Source organism: Macaca mulatta, chromosome 14, assembly GCF_049350105.2.
Source record: "Macaca mulatta isolate MMU2019108-1 chromosome 14, T2T-MMU8v2.0, whole genome shotgun sequence".
NCBI classification, from domain to species: domain Eukaryota; kingdom Metazoa; phylum Chordata; class Mammalia; order Primates; family Cercopithecidae; genus Macaca; species Macaca mulatta.
Window position 1 is genome coordinate 60,138,052 of NC_133419.1, and position 15,119 is coordinate 60,153,170.

The window sequence follows — 15,119 nt, forward strand, 5'->3', positions numbered from 1 at the left end:
CCCTTTGCAGATTCCAAGAAAACAAACTGCTTTTCATGGAGCAAACTTCTCCATGAAAAGAAAAGTGTAATTCAGTGAGATTAATTCAAAGATCACAAGGAAATTTCACAGACTGCTTCTTTGTAGTTTTTATCAGGATGTTTCCTTTTTCAACATCTTCCTCAGGATGCTCACGAATATCCCATAGCAAATTCAATGAAAACAGTGTTAGCAATCTGCTCAATTAAAAGAGAGGTGTAATTCTGTCAGATGAATTCACACACCGCATAGAAGTTTCTCAGAAAGCTTCTTTTTGTTTTTCATCTGAGGATATTTCCTTTGTCACCCTAGACATACATGCGCTCCCAAATATCCTATTGAAGATTCCATGAAAACAGTTTTGGCAAAATGCTCAATGAATACTACAGCGTTAGCCTATGAGATGAATTCACACATCACAAAGTAGTTTCTCAGAAAGCTTTTCTCTGGTTTTTATGTGATTATATTTCCTTTTTCATCATAGGCCTCAAGGCATTCCCAAATATTCCTTTGCAGATTCCATGAAAACACTGTTAGCAAACTGCTTAATGAAAAGAAAGATGTAACTCTGTGAGATGATTTCACACATTACAAAAAATTTCACAGAAAGATGCTTTCTGGTTTTTATCTGAGGATATTTCCTTTGTCACCATAGGCTTCAATGTGATCCAAAATATCCCTTCTCAGATTTCCCAAATATAGTGCCAGAGAACTGCTCTATGAAAAGAATCGTGTAAATCTGTGACTTGAATTCACACATCACAAAGTGGTTTCTGAGAAATCTTTCTAGTTTTTATTTGAGGTTATTTCCTTTTTCATCATAGGCCTTAATGCGCTCTAGAACATCATATTGCAGATTCCACAAAAACAGTGTTAGCAAACTGCCCAATGAAGAGAAAAGTGTAACTCTGTGGGATGAATTCAAACATCACAAAGCAGTTTCTCAGAAAGCTGCTTTTTAGTTTTTGTCTGAGGGTATTTCCTTTGTCACCATAGACTTCAAACCGCTCCCAAATATCATATTGCAGTTTCCACGAAAACTGTTAGCAAAATGCTCAATGAAAATAAAGGAGTAACTCTGTGAGATGAATTCATACATTACAAATTGGTTTCTCCAAAATCTTCTTTGTAGTCTTTATCAGAGGATATTTCATTTTTCAGAATAAGCTTCAATGCCCTCCCAAATATCCATTTGCAGATTCCATGAAAACAGTGTTAGCAAACTGCTCCATGAGAAGAAAGGTGTAACTCTTTGAGATCAATTCACACGTGACAAAGAAGTTTCTCAGAAATCCTGTTTCTAGTTTCTATCTGAGAATAATTCCTTTTTCACCATAGTCCTCAGTGCTCTACCATATATCCCTGATAGATTCCATGATAATAGTGTTAGCAAAGTTCTCCATGAAAGGAAATGTGTAACTGTGTGAGATGAATTCAGAGATCACAAAGAATTTTCTCAGAAAGCTTCTTTCTAGTTTGTATCTGTGGATATTTCATTTGTCACCAGAGGCTTCAATGCGATTCAAAATATCCCTTCTCAGATTCCCCAAAAATAATGCTACCAAACAGCTCCATGATAAGAGTCGTGTAATTCTGTAATATGAATACACACATAACAAAGCAGTTCCTCAGAAAGCTTCTTTTTACTTTTTACCCGAGGATATTTCCTTTTTCACCATAGACCTCAATGCGCTCTCAAATATCACATTGCAGATTACATGAAAACAGTGTTAGCAAAATTCTCAACGAAAATTGTGGTGTAACTCTGTGATGTGAATTCACACATCACAAAGCAGCTTCTCAGAAAGCTTCTTTGTAGCTTTTGTCAGAGGATATTTCCTTTTTCACCATAGACTTCCTTTCTCAGTGTCAAGGTTTCTGAGGAACTGCTTTGTGATATGTGAATACATCTCACATTGTTACACACAACTCACAACTCATTCATGGAGCCATTTGCTAGCACCTTTTTTGTATATTCTGAGAAGTAATATTTTAGATCGTTTGAAGCCTATGGTGACAAAGGAAATATCCTCAGATAAAAACTAGAAAGAAGCTTTCTAAGAAACTGCTTTGTGATTTTTGTATTCACCTCACAGAGTTACACCATTATTTTCATTGAGCAGTTTGTGAACACTGTTTTCATGATATCTGCAAGGGATACTTCAGAGTTCATTGAAGCTTTTGGTGACAAAGGAAATATCCTCCAAAACAAAACTGGAAAGAAGCTTTCTGAGAAACTGTTTTGTGATATGTGAATTCATCTCACAGAGTTACATGATTCTTTTCATGGAATAGTTTGGTAGCACTGTTTTGGGGGAATCTGAGAAGGGATATTTTGGATTGCATTGAAGCCTATGGTGACTAAGGAAATACCCTAAGATAAAAACTAGAAATAAGGTTTCTGAGAAACTGCTTTGTGATGTGTGAATTCGTCTCACAGAGTTACACCTTTCTTTTCATGGAGCAGTTTACTAACACTGTTTTCGTGGAATCTGCAAATTGATATTCTGAGGGTATTAAGTCCTATGGTTATAAAGTAAATATTCTCAGGAAATAACTGAAGAGTAGTCTTCTGAGAAGCTGCTTTGTGATGTGTGAATGCATATCACAGAGTTACACCTTTATCTTCATAAAGCTGTTTGCTAGCACTGTTTTTGCATCATCTGAGAAGGGATATTTTGGATCACTTTGAAACCTATGGTGATAAAGGAAATATCCTTAGGTAAAAATTAGTAAAAATTAGAAAGAGGTTTTCTGAGAATCTGCTTTGTGATGTGTGAATTCATCACACAGAGTTACACTACTCTTTCATGGAGCAGCTTGCTAGCACTGTTTCTGTGGAATCTGAGAAGGGATATATTGGATCACTTTGAAGCCTATGGTAACAAAGGAAATATCCTCAGATGAACACTGTAAAGAAACTGTACGAGAAACTGCTTTCTTTATATTGAGCAGTTTGCTAACACTGTTTTCATAGAATCTGCCATGGGATATTCTGAGGGCCTTGAGTCCTATGTTGAAAAATGAAATATCCTCAGACAAAGAGTGCAGAGAAGCCTTCTGAGAAACTGCTTTGTGATGTGTGAATTCATCTCACAGTTTTACACAATTATTTCATGGAGCCATTTGCCAGTGCTGTTTTTGTGGAATTTTGGAAGTGATATTTTTGATCACTTTGAAGCCTAAGGTGACAAAGGAAATATTATCAGATAAAAACTAGAAAGAAGCTTTCTGAGAAACTGCTTTATGATGTGTGAATTCATCTCACAGAGTTACACCACTCTTTCATGGAGCCGTTTGCTGGCTCTTTGTGTGGAATCTGAGAAGGTGTATTTTTTATCGCCTTGAAGAACATGGTAACAAAGGAAATATCCTTACGTAAAAACTGGAAAGAAGCTTTTAGGGAAACTGACTTGTGATATGTGAATTCATCTCACAGAGTTACAGCATTCTTCTCATTGAGTAGTTTGCTAACACTTCTTGCGGAATCTGAGAAGTTTTATTTTATATTGCTTTGAAGCCTATGTGACAAAGGAAATATCTTCAGATAAAAACTAGAAATAAGCTTTCAGAGAAACTGATTTGTTATGTGTGAATTCATCTCACAGTGTTACACTCTTCTTCTCATTGACCAGTTTGCTAACACTATTTTCACAGAATCTGCAATGTGATATTCAGCAGCGCATTGAGGCCAGTGGTGAAAAAGGAAATATCCTCTGATAAAAACTAGAAAGACAGTTTCTGAGAAACTGCTTTGTGATGTGTGAATTCATCTCACAGAGTTACAACTTTCTTTTCATGAAACAGTTTACTAACACTGTTTTCATGGGATCTGCACTGGGATATTCTGAGTGCATTGAAGCCTATGGTGACAAAGGACATATCCTCAGATAAAAACTAGAAAGAAACTTTCTAAGAAACTTCCTTCTGATGTGTGAAATCACCTCACAGAGATACACCTTTCTTTCCATGGAGTCACTTCCTAACAGTGTTTTCGTGGAATTAGCAATGGGATTTTTTTGAATACAATGAGGCCTATGGTGAAAAAGGAAATATCCTCAGATAAAAACTAGAAAGAAGCTTTCTCAGAGAATGTTTTGTGATGTGTGAATTCATCTTGTAGAATTACACCTTTCTTCTGATGGAGCAGTTTGCTAACACTGTTTTTGGGTAATCTGCAAAGGGATATTAGGGAACGCCTAGAGGCCTATGGTGAAAAACTAACTATCCTCATAGAAAAACTAGAAAGAAGGTTTTGAGAAACTGCTTTGTGATGTATGAATTCATCTCACAGAGTTACACTGTCCTTTTTATTGAGCTGTTTGAAAACACTGTTTTCATGGAATCTGCAAAGGGATATTTCGGAGCACATTGAAGCTTATAGTGACCAATGAAATAGCCTCAGACAAAAGCTAGAAAGAAGCTTTCTGAGAAACTGCATTGTGATGTGTGAATTCATCTCACAGTATTACCCTGTTCATTTCATTGAGCAGCTTGCTAACACTGTTTTCCTACAATCTGCAAGGAGATATTTGGGAACACTTTGAGGCCTAAAGTGAAAAAGGAAATATCCTCAAATAAAAACTAGAAAGATAAAAACTAGAAAGTAATTTTCTGAGAAACTGCTTTGTGGTGTGTAAATTCATCTCACAGAGTTACATTGTACTTTTCATTGAGCAGTTTGATAATACTGTTTCCGTGTAATCTGTAATAGGATATTTGGGAACACTTTGAAGCTGATGGTGACAAAACATTTATTTTCCAATAAAAACTAGAAAGATTCTTTTTGAGAAACTGCTTTGTGATGTTGTAATTCATCTCACAGAGTTGCATGATACTTTTCGTGGATCACTTTGGTAGCACTGTTTTTGGGGATTCTGAGAAGGTATATTTTGTATTCCATTGAAGCCTATGGTGACAAAGGAAATATCCTAAGGAAAAAACTAGAAAGAATCTTTCTGAGAAACTTCTTTGTGATATGTGAAATTATTTCACAGAGTTACACGTTTCAATTCATGGAGCAGTTTGCTAACATTGTTTTCGTGGAATCTGCAAAGGGATATTTGAGAGTGCATTGAGGCCTATGGTGACAAAGGAAACATCCTCAGATAAAAACTAGAAAGAAACTTTCTGAGAAACTGCTTTGTGCTGTGAGAATTCATCTTACAGAGTTACACCATTCTTTTCATTGAGCAGTTTGCTAACAATGTTTTTGTGTAATCTGTAAAGTTATATTTTGGAGCACATGGAAGCCTAAGGTAACAAGTGAATTACCTCATTTAAAAACTAGAAAGATGTTTTCTGATGAAACGTTTTCTGATGTGTGAATTCATTCACAGAGTTACACTGTTCTTTTCATTGAGCAGTTTCATACCACTCTTTTTGGGGAATCTGAGAAGAGATATTTTGGATCGTATTGAAGCCTATGGTGACAAAGGAAATATCCCTAGATGAAAACTAGAAAGAAACTTTCTGAGAAACTGCTTTGTGATGTGTGAATTCATTTCAGAGTTACACCATTCTTGTCACAGTGTGATAACAATGTTTACACGGAATCTGCAGTAGGATAGTTGGGAGCTCATTGAAGCCTATGGTGACAAAGGAAATATCCTCAGATGAAAACCAAAAAGAAGCTTTCTGAAAAACTACTTTGTGATGTGTGAATTCATCTCACAGAGTTACACTGTTCTTTTCATTAAGAAGTTTGCTAGCACTGTTTTTCTTGGAATCTGCAATGGGATATTTCAGAGCTCATTGAAGCTAATGGTGACAAAGAAATATCCTCAGAAAGAAACTAGAAAGAAGCTCTCTGAGAAATTGCTTTGTGATTTGTGAATTCATGTCACAGAGGTACACAATTCTTTTCATGGTGCAGTTTGGTAGCACTGTTTTTGGGGAATCTGATAAGGGATATTTTGGATCGCATTGAAGAATGTGGTGACAAAGGAAATATCCTCATATAAAAACTAGAAATAAACTTTCTGAAAAACCGCTTTGTAATGTGTTAATTTATCTCACAGAGTTACACAATTCTTTTCATGGATCAGATTGGTAGACCTGTTTTTGGGGAATCAGAGTAGAGATATTTAGGATCGCATTGAAGCCTATGGTGAAAAAGGATATATCCTAAGATAAAAACTAGAAAGAAGCATTCTGAGAAAGTTCTTCATGACATGTGTATTCATCTCACAGAATTGCACCTTTCTTTTCATGGAGCAGTTTGCTTACACTGTTTTCGTGAAATGTGCAAAGGGATATTTGGGAGTGCATTGAGGCCTACAGAGAAAAAGGAATATCCTCAGATAAAAACGAGAAAGAAGCATTCTGAGAAATCTCTTTGTTATGTATTAATTCATCTCACAGAGTTATACTATTCTCTTCATGGATCTGTTTGGTATCACTGTTTTTGGATAACCTGAAAAAGGATAATTTGGATTGTATTGAAGCCTATGGTGACAAAGGAAATATCCTTAGATACTTACTAGAAAGAAGCTTTCTGAGAAAGTTCTTTGTAATGTGTGAATTCATGTCATGAAGTTACACATTTCTTTTCATGAATCAGTTTGCTAACACTGTTTTTCTGGAATATGCAAAGGGATATTTGGGAGTGCTTTGAGGCCTATAGTGAAAAAGGAAATATCATCAGAAAAAAAATAGAAAGAAGCTTTCTGAGAAACTTCTTTGTGATGTGTGAATTCATTTCACAGAGTTATACCATTCTTTACATTGAGCAGTTTGATAACACTGTTTTTGTGGAATCTACAATAGGATATTTGGGAGCACATTGAAGCTTACGGTGGAAAAGGAAATATCCTCAGACAAAAACTAGAAAGAAACTTTCTAAGAAAGTTATTTGTGAAGTGAGAATTCATCTTACAGTGTTACAGCTTTGTTTTCATTGAGCAGTTCGCTAACACCGTTTTTATGGAATCTGCAATGGGATATTCTGGAGTGCATTGAGGCCTAGAGTGATTAAGGAAATATCCACAGATAAAAACTAGAAAGAGGCTTTCTGAGAAACTGCTTTGTGATGTGTGAATTCACCTTAATGTGTTACACTGTTCTATTCATTGAGATGTTTGATAACACTCTTTTTGTGGAATCTGCAATAGGATATTTGGGAGTGCATTGAAGCCTACTGTGACAAAGGAAATATCCTCACGTAAAGGACAAAAAGAATCTTTCTGTGAAACTGATTTGTGATGTGTGAATTCATCTCCAAGAGTTTCAATGTTCTTTTCATTGAGAAATTTTCTGATATTTTTCTCGTTTAATCTGCAATGGGATACTTGGGGAATATCCTGAGTTAAAACTAGAAAGAATCTTTCTGAGAAACTTCTTTGTGATATGGGAAATCATCTCACAAGTTTACACCATTGTTTTCATTGAGCAGTTTGATAACACTGTTTTCTTGGAATCTGCAATAGGATATTTGGGAGCACATTGGAATCTATGGTGATGAAGGAAATATCCTCAGATATAAACCAAACAGAAACTTTCTGAGGAACTGCTTTGAGATGTGTGAATTCATCTCACACAGTTATACCTCTATTTTAACGTAGCAGTGTGGTAGCATGTTTTTGGGGATCTGAGAAGGGATATTTTGAAATACATTGAAGCCTATAGTGGCAAAGGAAATATCCTCAGACAAAAACTAGAAAGAAGCTTTCTGAGAAACTTCTGTATTCTGTGTGAATTCTTCTCACAGAGTTACACCTTCCTTTTCATGGGGCAGTTTTCTATCATTGTTTTCATGGACACTGCAAAGGGATATTTTTGAGTGCATTGAGGCCTATAGTAACAAAGGAAATATCCTTAGATAAAAATGAGAAAGAAGCATTCTGAGAACTCACTTTCTGATGTGTTAATTCATCTCACAGAGCTACATGATTCTTTGCATGGATCATTTGGTAGCACTCTTTTTGGGGAATCTGAGAAGGAAATTTTGGTTCCCATTGAAGCCTGTGTTGACAAAAGAAATATCCTCAGATAAAAGCTAGAAAGAAGCTTTCTGAGAAAGTCCTTTGTAGTGTGTTAACTCATCTCACAGAGTTACACCATTCTTTTCATTGATCAGTTTGCTAACACAGTTTTCGTGGAATCTGCAAAAGGATATTTGGGAGTGCTTTGAGGCCTATAGTGAAACAGTGAATATCATTAGGAAAAAAAAAAACTAGAAAGAAGCTTTCAGAGAAACTACTTTGTGATGTGTGAATACAACTCACAGAGCTACACCACCCGTTACATTGAGCAGTTTGATAACACTGTTTTGGTGGAATCTGCAATAGGATATTTGGGAGCACATTTGAAGTGTATGATGAGAAAGGAAATATCCTCAGATAAAAACCAAAAAGAAGCTTTCTGAAAAACTACTTTGTGATGTGTGAATTCATCTCACAGAGTTACACTGTTCTTTTTATTGAGCAGTTTGCTAGCACTATCATCTTGGAATCTGCAATGGGATATTTCAGAGCCCATTGAAGCTTATGGTGACAAAGAAATATCCACAGACAGAAACTAGAAAGAAGTTCTCTGAGAAACTTTGTGATTTGTGAATTCAGCTCACAGAGGTACACAATTCCTTTCTTTGAGTACTTTGGTAGCACTGTTTTTGGGGAATCTGAGAAGGGATATTTTGGATTTCATTGAAGAATGTGTTTACAAAGGAAATATCCTCATATAATAACTAGAAAGAAGCTTTCTGAGAAACTGCTTTGTGATGTGTTAATTCATCTCACAGAGTTATACGATTCTTTTCATGAATCAGATTGGTAGCACTGTTTTTGGGGATTCTGAGAAGAGATACTTAGGATCTCATTGAAGCCTATGGTGAAAAAGGATATATCCTCAGATGAAAACTAGAAAGAAGCATTCTGAGAAAGTCCTTTGTGACATGTGTATTCATCTCACAGAGTTACACCGTAGCCTTCATGAAGCAGTTTGCTAACACTGTTTTCGTGGAATCTGCCAAGGGATATTTGGGAGCACATTGAGGCCTATAGTGAAAAAGAAAATATTCTCAGATAAAAACGAGAAAGAAGCATTCTGGGAAATCATTTTGTCCTGTGTTAATTCATCTCACCGAGGAACACTATTCTTTTCATGGATAGTTTGATAACACTGTTTTTGGGGAATCTGAAAAGGATAATTTGGATCACATTTAAGCCTATGGTGGCAAAGAAAATATCCTCAGATAATAACTAGAAAGAAGCTTACTGAGAAAGTTCTTTGTGATGTGTGAATTCATCTCACAGTGTTACACTGTACTGTTCATTGAGCAGTTTGTTAACACTATTTTTGTGGCATCTTGAAAAGGGATATTTGGAACCACATTGAATCCTACGGCAAAAAAGGAAATATCCTCTGAATTAAACTGGAAAGAAACTTTCTGAGAAACTGCTTTTTGATGTGTTAATTCATCTGACAGAGTTACACTGTTCTTTTCATTGAGTAGTTTGCTGACACTGCTTTCTTGGAATCTGCAGTGGGATATTTTGGGGTGCATTGAAGCTTATGTTGAAAAAGAAAATATCTTCACACAAAAATTAGTAAGAAGCTTTCTGAGAAACTGCTTTTTGATTTACAAAATCATCTCACAAAGTTACACGCTTCTTTTTCTGGAGCAGTTTGGCAGCACTGTTTTTGGGGAATCTGAGAAGGAATATTTCGGATCACACTGAAGCCTATTTTGACAAAGGAAATACCCTCAGATAAAAACTAGAAAGAAGCATTCTGAAAAAGATCTTTGTGATGTGTGAATTCATCTCACAGAGTTACACCGTTCTTTTCATTAAGCAGTTTGCTGACACTGTTTTCATGGAATATGCAAAGCAATATTTCAGAGCACATTGAACCTCAAGGTGATGAAGAAAATACCCTCATATAAAAACTAGAAAGAAGCTTTCTGAGGGAACGCTTTCTGATGTGTTAATTCTTCTCACACAGTTACACGATTCTTTTCATAGAACAATTTGTTAACACTGTTTTTGTGGAATCTAAGAAGGGACATTTTGGATCACCTTGAAGCTTATAGTGGCAAAGGAAATATCTTCAGATAAAAACTAGAAGGAAGCTTACTGAGAAAGTTCTTTGTGACGTGTGAATTCAACTCACAGAGTTACACCTTTATTTTCTTTTTTTTTCTTTTCTCTCTCTCTTTTCTTTATTATTATTACACTTTAAGTTCTAGGGTAGATGTGCATAATGTGCAGGTTTGTTACACATGTATACTTGTGCTGTGTTGGTGTGCTGCACCCAACAACTTGTCAGCACCCATCAACTCGTCATTTACATCAGGTATAACTCCCAGTGCAATCCCTATCCCCTCCCCCCTCCACATAATAGGCCCTGGTATGTGATGCTCCCCTTCCCGAGTCCAAGTTATCTCACTGTTCAGTTCCCACCTATGAGTGAGAACATGTGGTGTTTGGTTTTCTGTTCTTGCAATAGTTTGCTGAAAATGATGGTTTCCAGCTGCATCCATGTCCCTACAAAGGACACAAACTCATCCTTTCTTATGGATACATAGTATTCCATGGTGTATATGTGCCACATTTTCTTCATCCAGTCTGTCACTGATGGACATTTGGGTTGATTCCAAGTCTTTGCTATTGTGAATAGTGCCGCAATAAACATATGTGTGCATGTGTCTTTATAGCAGCATGATTTATAATCCTTTGGGTATATACCTAGTAATGGGATGGCTGGGTCATAAGGTATTTCAAGTTCTAGATCCTTGAGGAATCGCCAAACTGTTTTCCACAATGGTTGAACTAGTTTACAATTCCACCAACAGTGTAAAAGTGTTCCTATTTCTCCACATCCTCTCCAGCACCCGTTGTTTCCTGACTTTTTAAAGATTGCCATTCTAACTGGTGTGAGATGATATCTCATTGTGGTTTTGATTTGCATTTCTCTGATGGCGAGTGATGATGAACATTTTTTCATGTGTCTGTTGGCTGTAGGAATGTCTTCTTTTGAGAAGTGTCTGTTCATATACTTTGCCCACTTTTTGATGGGGTTGTTTTTTTCTTGTAATTTGATTGAGTTCTTTATAGGTTCTGGATATTAGCCCTTTGTCAGTTGAGTAGATTACAATTTTTTCTCCCATTCTGTAGGATGCCTGTTCACTCTGATGGTAGTTTCTTTTGCTGTGCAGAAGCTCTTTATTTTAATGAGATCCCATTTGTCAATTTTGGCTTTTGTTGCTGTTGCTTTTGGTGTTTTAGACATGAAGTCCTTGCACATGCCTGTGTCCTGAATGGTACTACCTAGGTTTTCTTCTAGGGTTTTGATGGTATTAGGTCTAGCATTTAAGTGTCTAATCCATCTTGAATTAATTTTCGTGTAAGGAGTAAGGAAGGGATCCAGTTTCAACTTTCTACTTAATGGCGAGCCAATTTTCCCAGCACCATTTATTAAATAGGGAATCCTTCCCCCATTTCTTGTTTTTCTCAGGTTTGTCAAAGATCAGATGCCTGTAGATGTGTGGTATTATTTCTGAGGACTCTGTTCTGTTCCATTGGTCTATATCTCTGTTTTGATAGCAGTACCATGGTGTTTTGGTTACTGTTGCCTTGTAATATAGTTTGAAGTCAGGTAGCATGATGCCTCCAGCTTTGTTCTTTTGACTTAGGATTGTCTTGGAGATGCGGGGTCTTTTTTGGTTCCATATGAAATTTAAAGCAGTTTTTTCCAACTCTGTTAAAAAAACTCATTGGTAGCTTGATGGGGATGGCATTGCACCTATAAATAACCTTGGGCAGTACGGCCATTTTCACGATATTGATTCTTTCTATCCATGAGCATGGTATGTTCTTCCATTTGTTTGTGTCCTCTTTTATTTCACTGAGCAGTGGTTTGTAGTTCTCCTTGAAGAGGTCCTTTACATCCCTTGTAAGTTGGATTCCTAGGTATTTTATTCTCTTTGAAGTAATTGTGAATGGAAGTTCATTCATGATTTGGCTCTCTGTTTGTCTGTTACTGGTGTATAAGAATGCTTGTGATTTTTGCACATTAATTTTCTATCCTGAGACTTTGCTGAAGTTTCTTATCAGCTTAAGGAGATTTTGGGCTGAGACAATGGGATTTTCTAAATATACAATCGTGTCATCTGCAAAGAGGGACCATTTGACTTCTTCTTTTCCTAACTGAATAACCTTGATTTCTTTCTCTTGCCTGATTGCCCTAGCCAGAACTACCAACACTATGTTGAATAGGAGTGCTGAGAGAGGGCATCCCTGTCTTGTGCCAGTTTTCAAAGGGAATTTTTCCAGTTTTTGCCCATTCAGTATGATATTGGCTGTGGGTTTGTCATAAATAACTCTTATTATTTTGAGGTACATTCTATCAATACCGAATTTATTGAGCGTTTTTAACATGAAGGGCTGTTTAATTTTGTCAAAGGCCTTTTCTGCATCTATTGAGATAATCATGTGGTTTTTGCCTTTAGTTCTGTTTTTATGCTGGATTACATTTATTGATTTACATATGTTGAACCAGCCTTGCATTGCAGGGATGAAGCCCACTTGACCACGGTGGATAAGCTTTTTGAAGTGCTACTGGATTCGGTTTGCCAGTATTTTATTGAGGATTTTGCATCAATGTTCATCAGGGATATTGGTCTAAAATTCTCTTTTTTTGTTGTGTCTCTGCCAGGCTTTGGTATCAGGATGATGTTGGCCTCATAAAATGAATTAGGGAGGATTCCATCTTTTTCTATTGATTGAAATAGTTTCAGAAGGAATTGTACCAGCTCCTCCTTGTACCTCTGGTAGAATTCAGCTGTGAATCCATCTGGTCCTGGACTTTTTTTGGTTGGTAGGCTATTAATCATTGCCTCAACTTCAGAGCCTACTATTGGTCTATTCAGGGATTCAGCTTCTTCCTGGTTTAGTCTTGGGAGAGTGTAAGTGTCCAGAAAATTATCCATTTCTTCTAAATTTTCTGGTTTATTTGCATAGAGGTGTTTATAGTATTCTCTAATGGTTGTTTGTATTTCTGTGGGGTCGGTGGTGATATCCCCTTCATCATTTTTTATTGTGTCCATTTGATTCTTCTCTCTTTTATTAGTCTTGCTAGTGGTCTATCGATTTTGTTGATCTTTTCAAAAAACCAACTCCTGGATTCATTGATTTTTTTGGAGGGTTTTTTGTGTCTCTATCTCCTTCAGTTCTGCTCTGATCTTAGTTATTTCTTGTCTTCTGCTAACTTTTGAATGTGTTTGCTCTTGCTTCTCTAGTTCTTTTAATTGTGATGTTAGAGTGTCAATTTTAGAACTTTCCAGCTTTCTCTTGTGGACATTTAGTGCTATAAATTTCCCTCTACACACTGCTTTAAATGTGTCCCAGAGATTCTGGTATGTTGTATCTTTGTTCTCATTGGTTTCAAAGAACATCTTTACTTCTCCCTTCATTTCGTTATGTACCCAGTAGTCATTCAGGAGCAGGTTATTCAGTTTCCATTTAGTTGAGTGGTTTTGATTGAGTTTCTTAGTTCTGAGTTCTAGTTTAATTGCACTGTGGTCTGAGAGACAGTTTGTTATAATTTCTGTTCTTTTACATTTGTTGAGGAGTGCTTTACTTCTAATTATGTGGTCAATTTTGGAATAAATGTGATGTGGTGCTGAGAAGAGTGTATATTCTGTTGATTTGGGGTGGAGAGTTCTGTAGATGTGTATTAGGTCTGCTTGCTGCAGAGATGAGTTCAATTCCTGGATATCCTTGTTAACTTTCTGTCTCATTGATCTGTCTAATGTTGACAGTTGGGTGTTAAAGTCTCCCATTAATATTGTATGGGAGTCTAAGTCTCTTTGTAAGTCTCTAAGGACTTGCTTTATGAATCTGGGTGCTCCTGTATTGGGTGCATATATATTTAGGATAGTAAGCTCTTCCTGTTGAATTGATCCCTTTACCATTATGTAATGGCCTTCTTTGTCTCTTTTGATCTTTGATGGTTTAAAGTCTGTTTTATCAGAGACTAGGATTGCAACCCCTGCTTTTTTTTGTTCTCCATTTGCTTGGTAAATCTTCCTCCATCCCTTTATTTTGAGCCTATGTATGTCTCTGCATGTGAGATGGGTCTCCTGAATACAGCAGACTGATGGGTCTTGAGTCTTTATGCAGTTTGCCAGTCTGTGTCTTTTAATTGGAGCATTTAGTCCATTTACATTTATGGTTAATATTGTTATGTGTGAACTTGATCCTGCCATTATGATATTAACTGGTTATTTTGCTCGTTAGTTGATGCAGTTTCTTCCTAGCCTCGATGGTCTTTACATTTTGGCATGTTTTTGCAATCGCTGGTACCGGTTGTTCCTTTCCATGTTGAGTGCTTCCTTCAGGGTCTCTTGTAAGGCAGGCCTGGTGGTGACAAAATCTCTAAGCATTTGCTTATCTGTAAAGGATTTTATTTCTCCTTCACTTATGAAACTTAGTTTGGCTGGATATGAAATTCTGGGTTTAAAATTCTTTTCTTTAAGAATGTTGAATATTGGCCCCCACTCTCTCTGGCTTGTAGAGTTTCTGCCGAGAGATCTGCTGTTAGTCTGATGGGCTTCCCTTTGTGGGTGACCTGACCTTTTTCTCTGGCTGCCCTTAAGATTTTTTCCTTCATTTCAAATTTGGTGAAGCTGGCAATTATGTGTCTTGGAGTTGCTCTTCTCGAGGAGTATCTTTGTGGCATTCTCTGTATTTCCTGGATTTGAATGTTGGCCTGCCCTACATTCAAACTTCTAACCTGGTTCCATTTTCCCCCTCACTTTCAGGCACCCCAATCAGACGTAGATTTGGTCTTTCTACAGAATTCCATACTTCTTACAGGCTTTGTTTATTTCTTTTTCTTCTTTTTTCTTTTGGTTTCTCTTCTCACTTCATTTCATTCATTTGATCCTCAATCGCTGATACTCTTTCTTCCAGTTGATCGAGTTGGTTACTGAAGCTTGTGCATTTGTCACGTATTTCTCGTGTCATGGTTTTCATCTCTTTCATTTCGTTTATGACCTTCTCTGCATTAATTACTCTAGCCATCAATTCTTCCACTTTTTTTCAAGATTTTTAGTTTCTTTGCGCTGGGTACGTAATTCCTCCTTTAGCTCTGAGAAG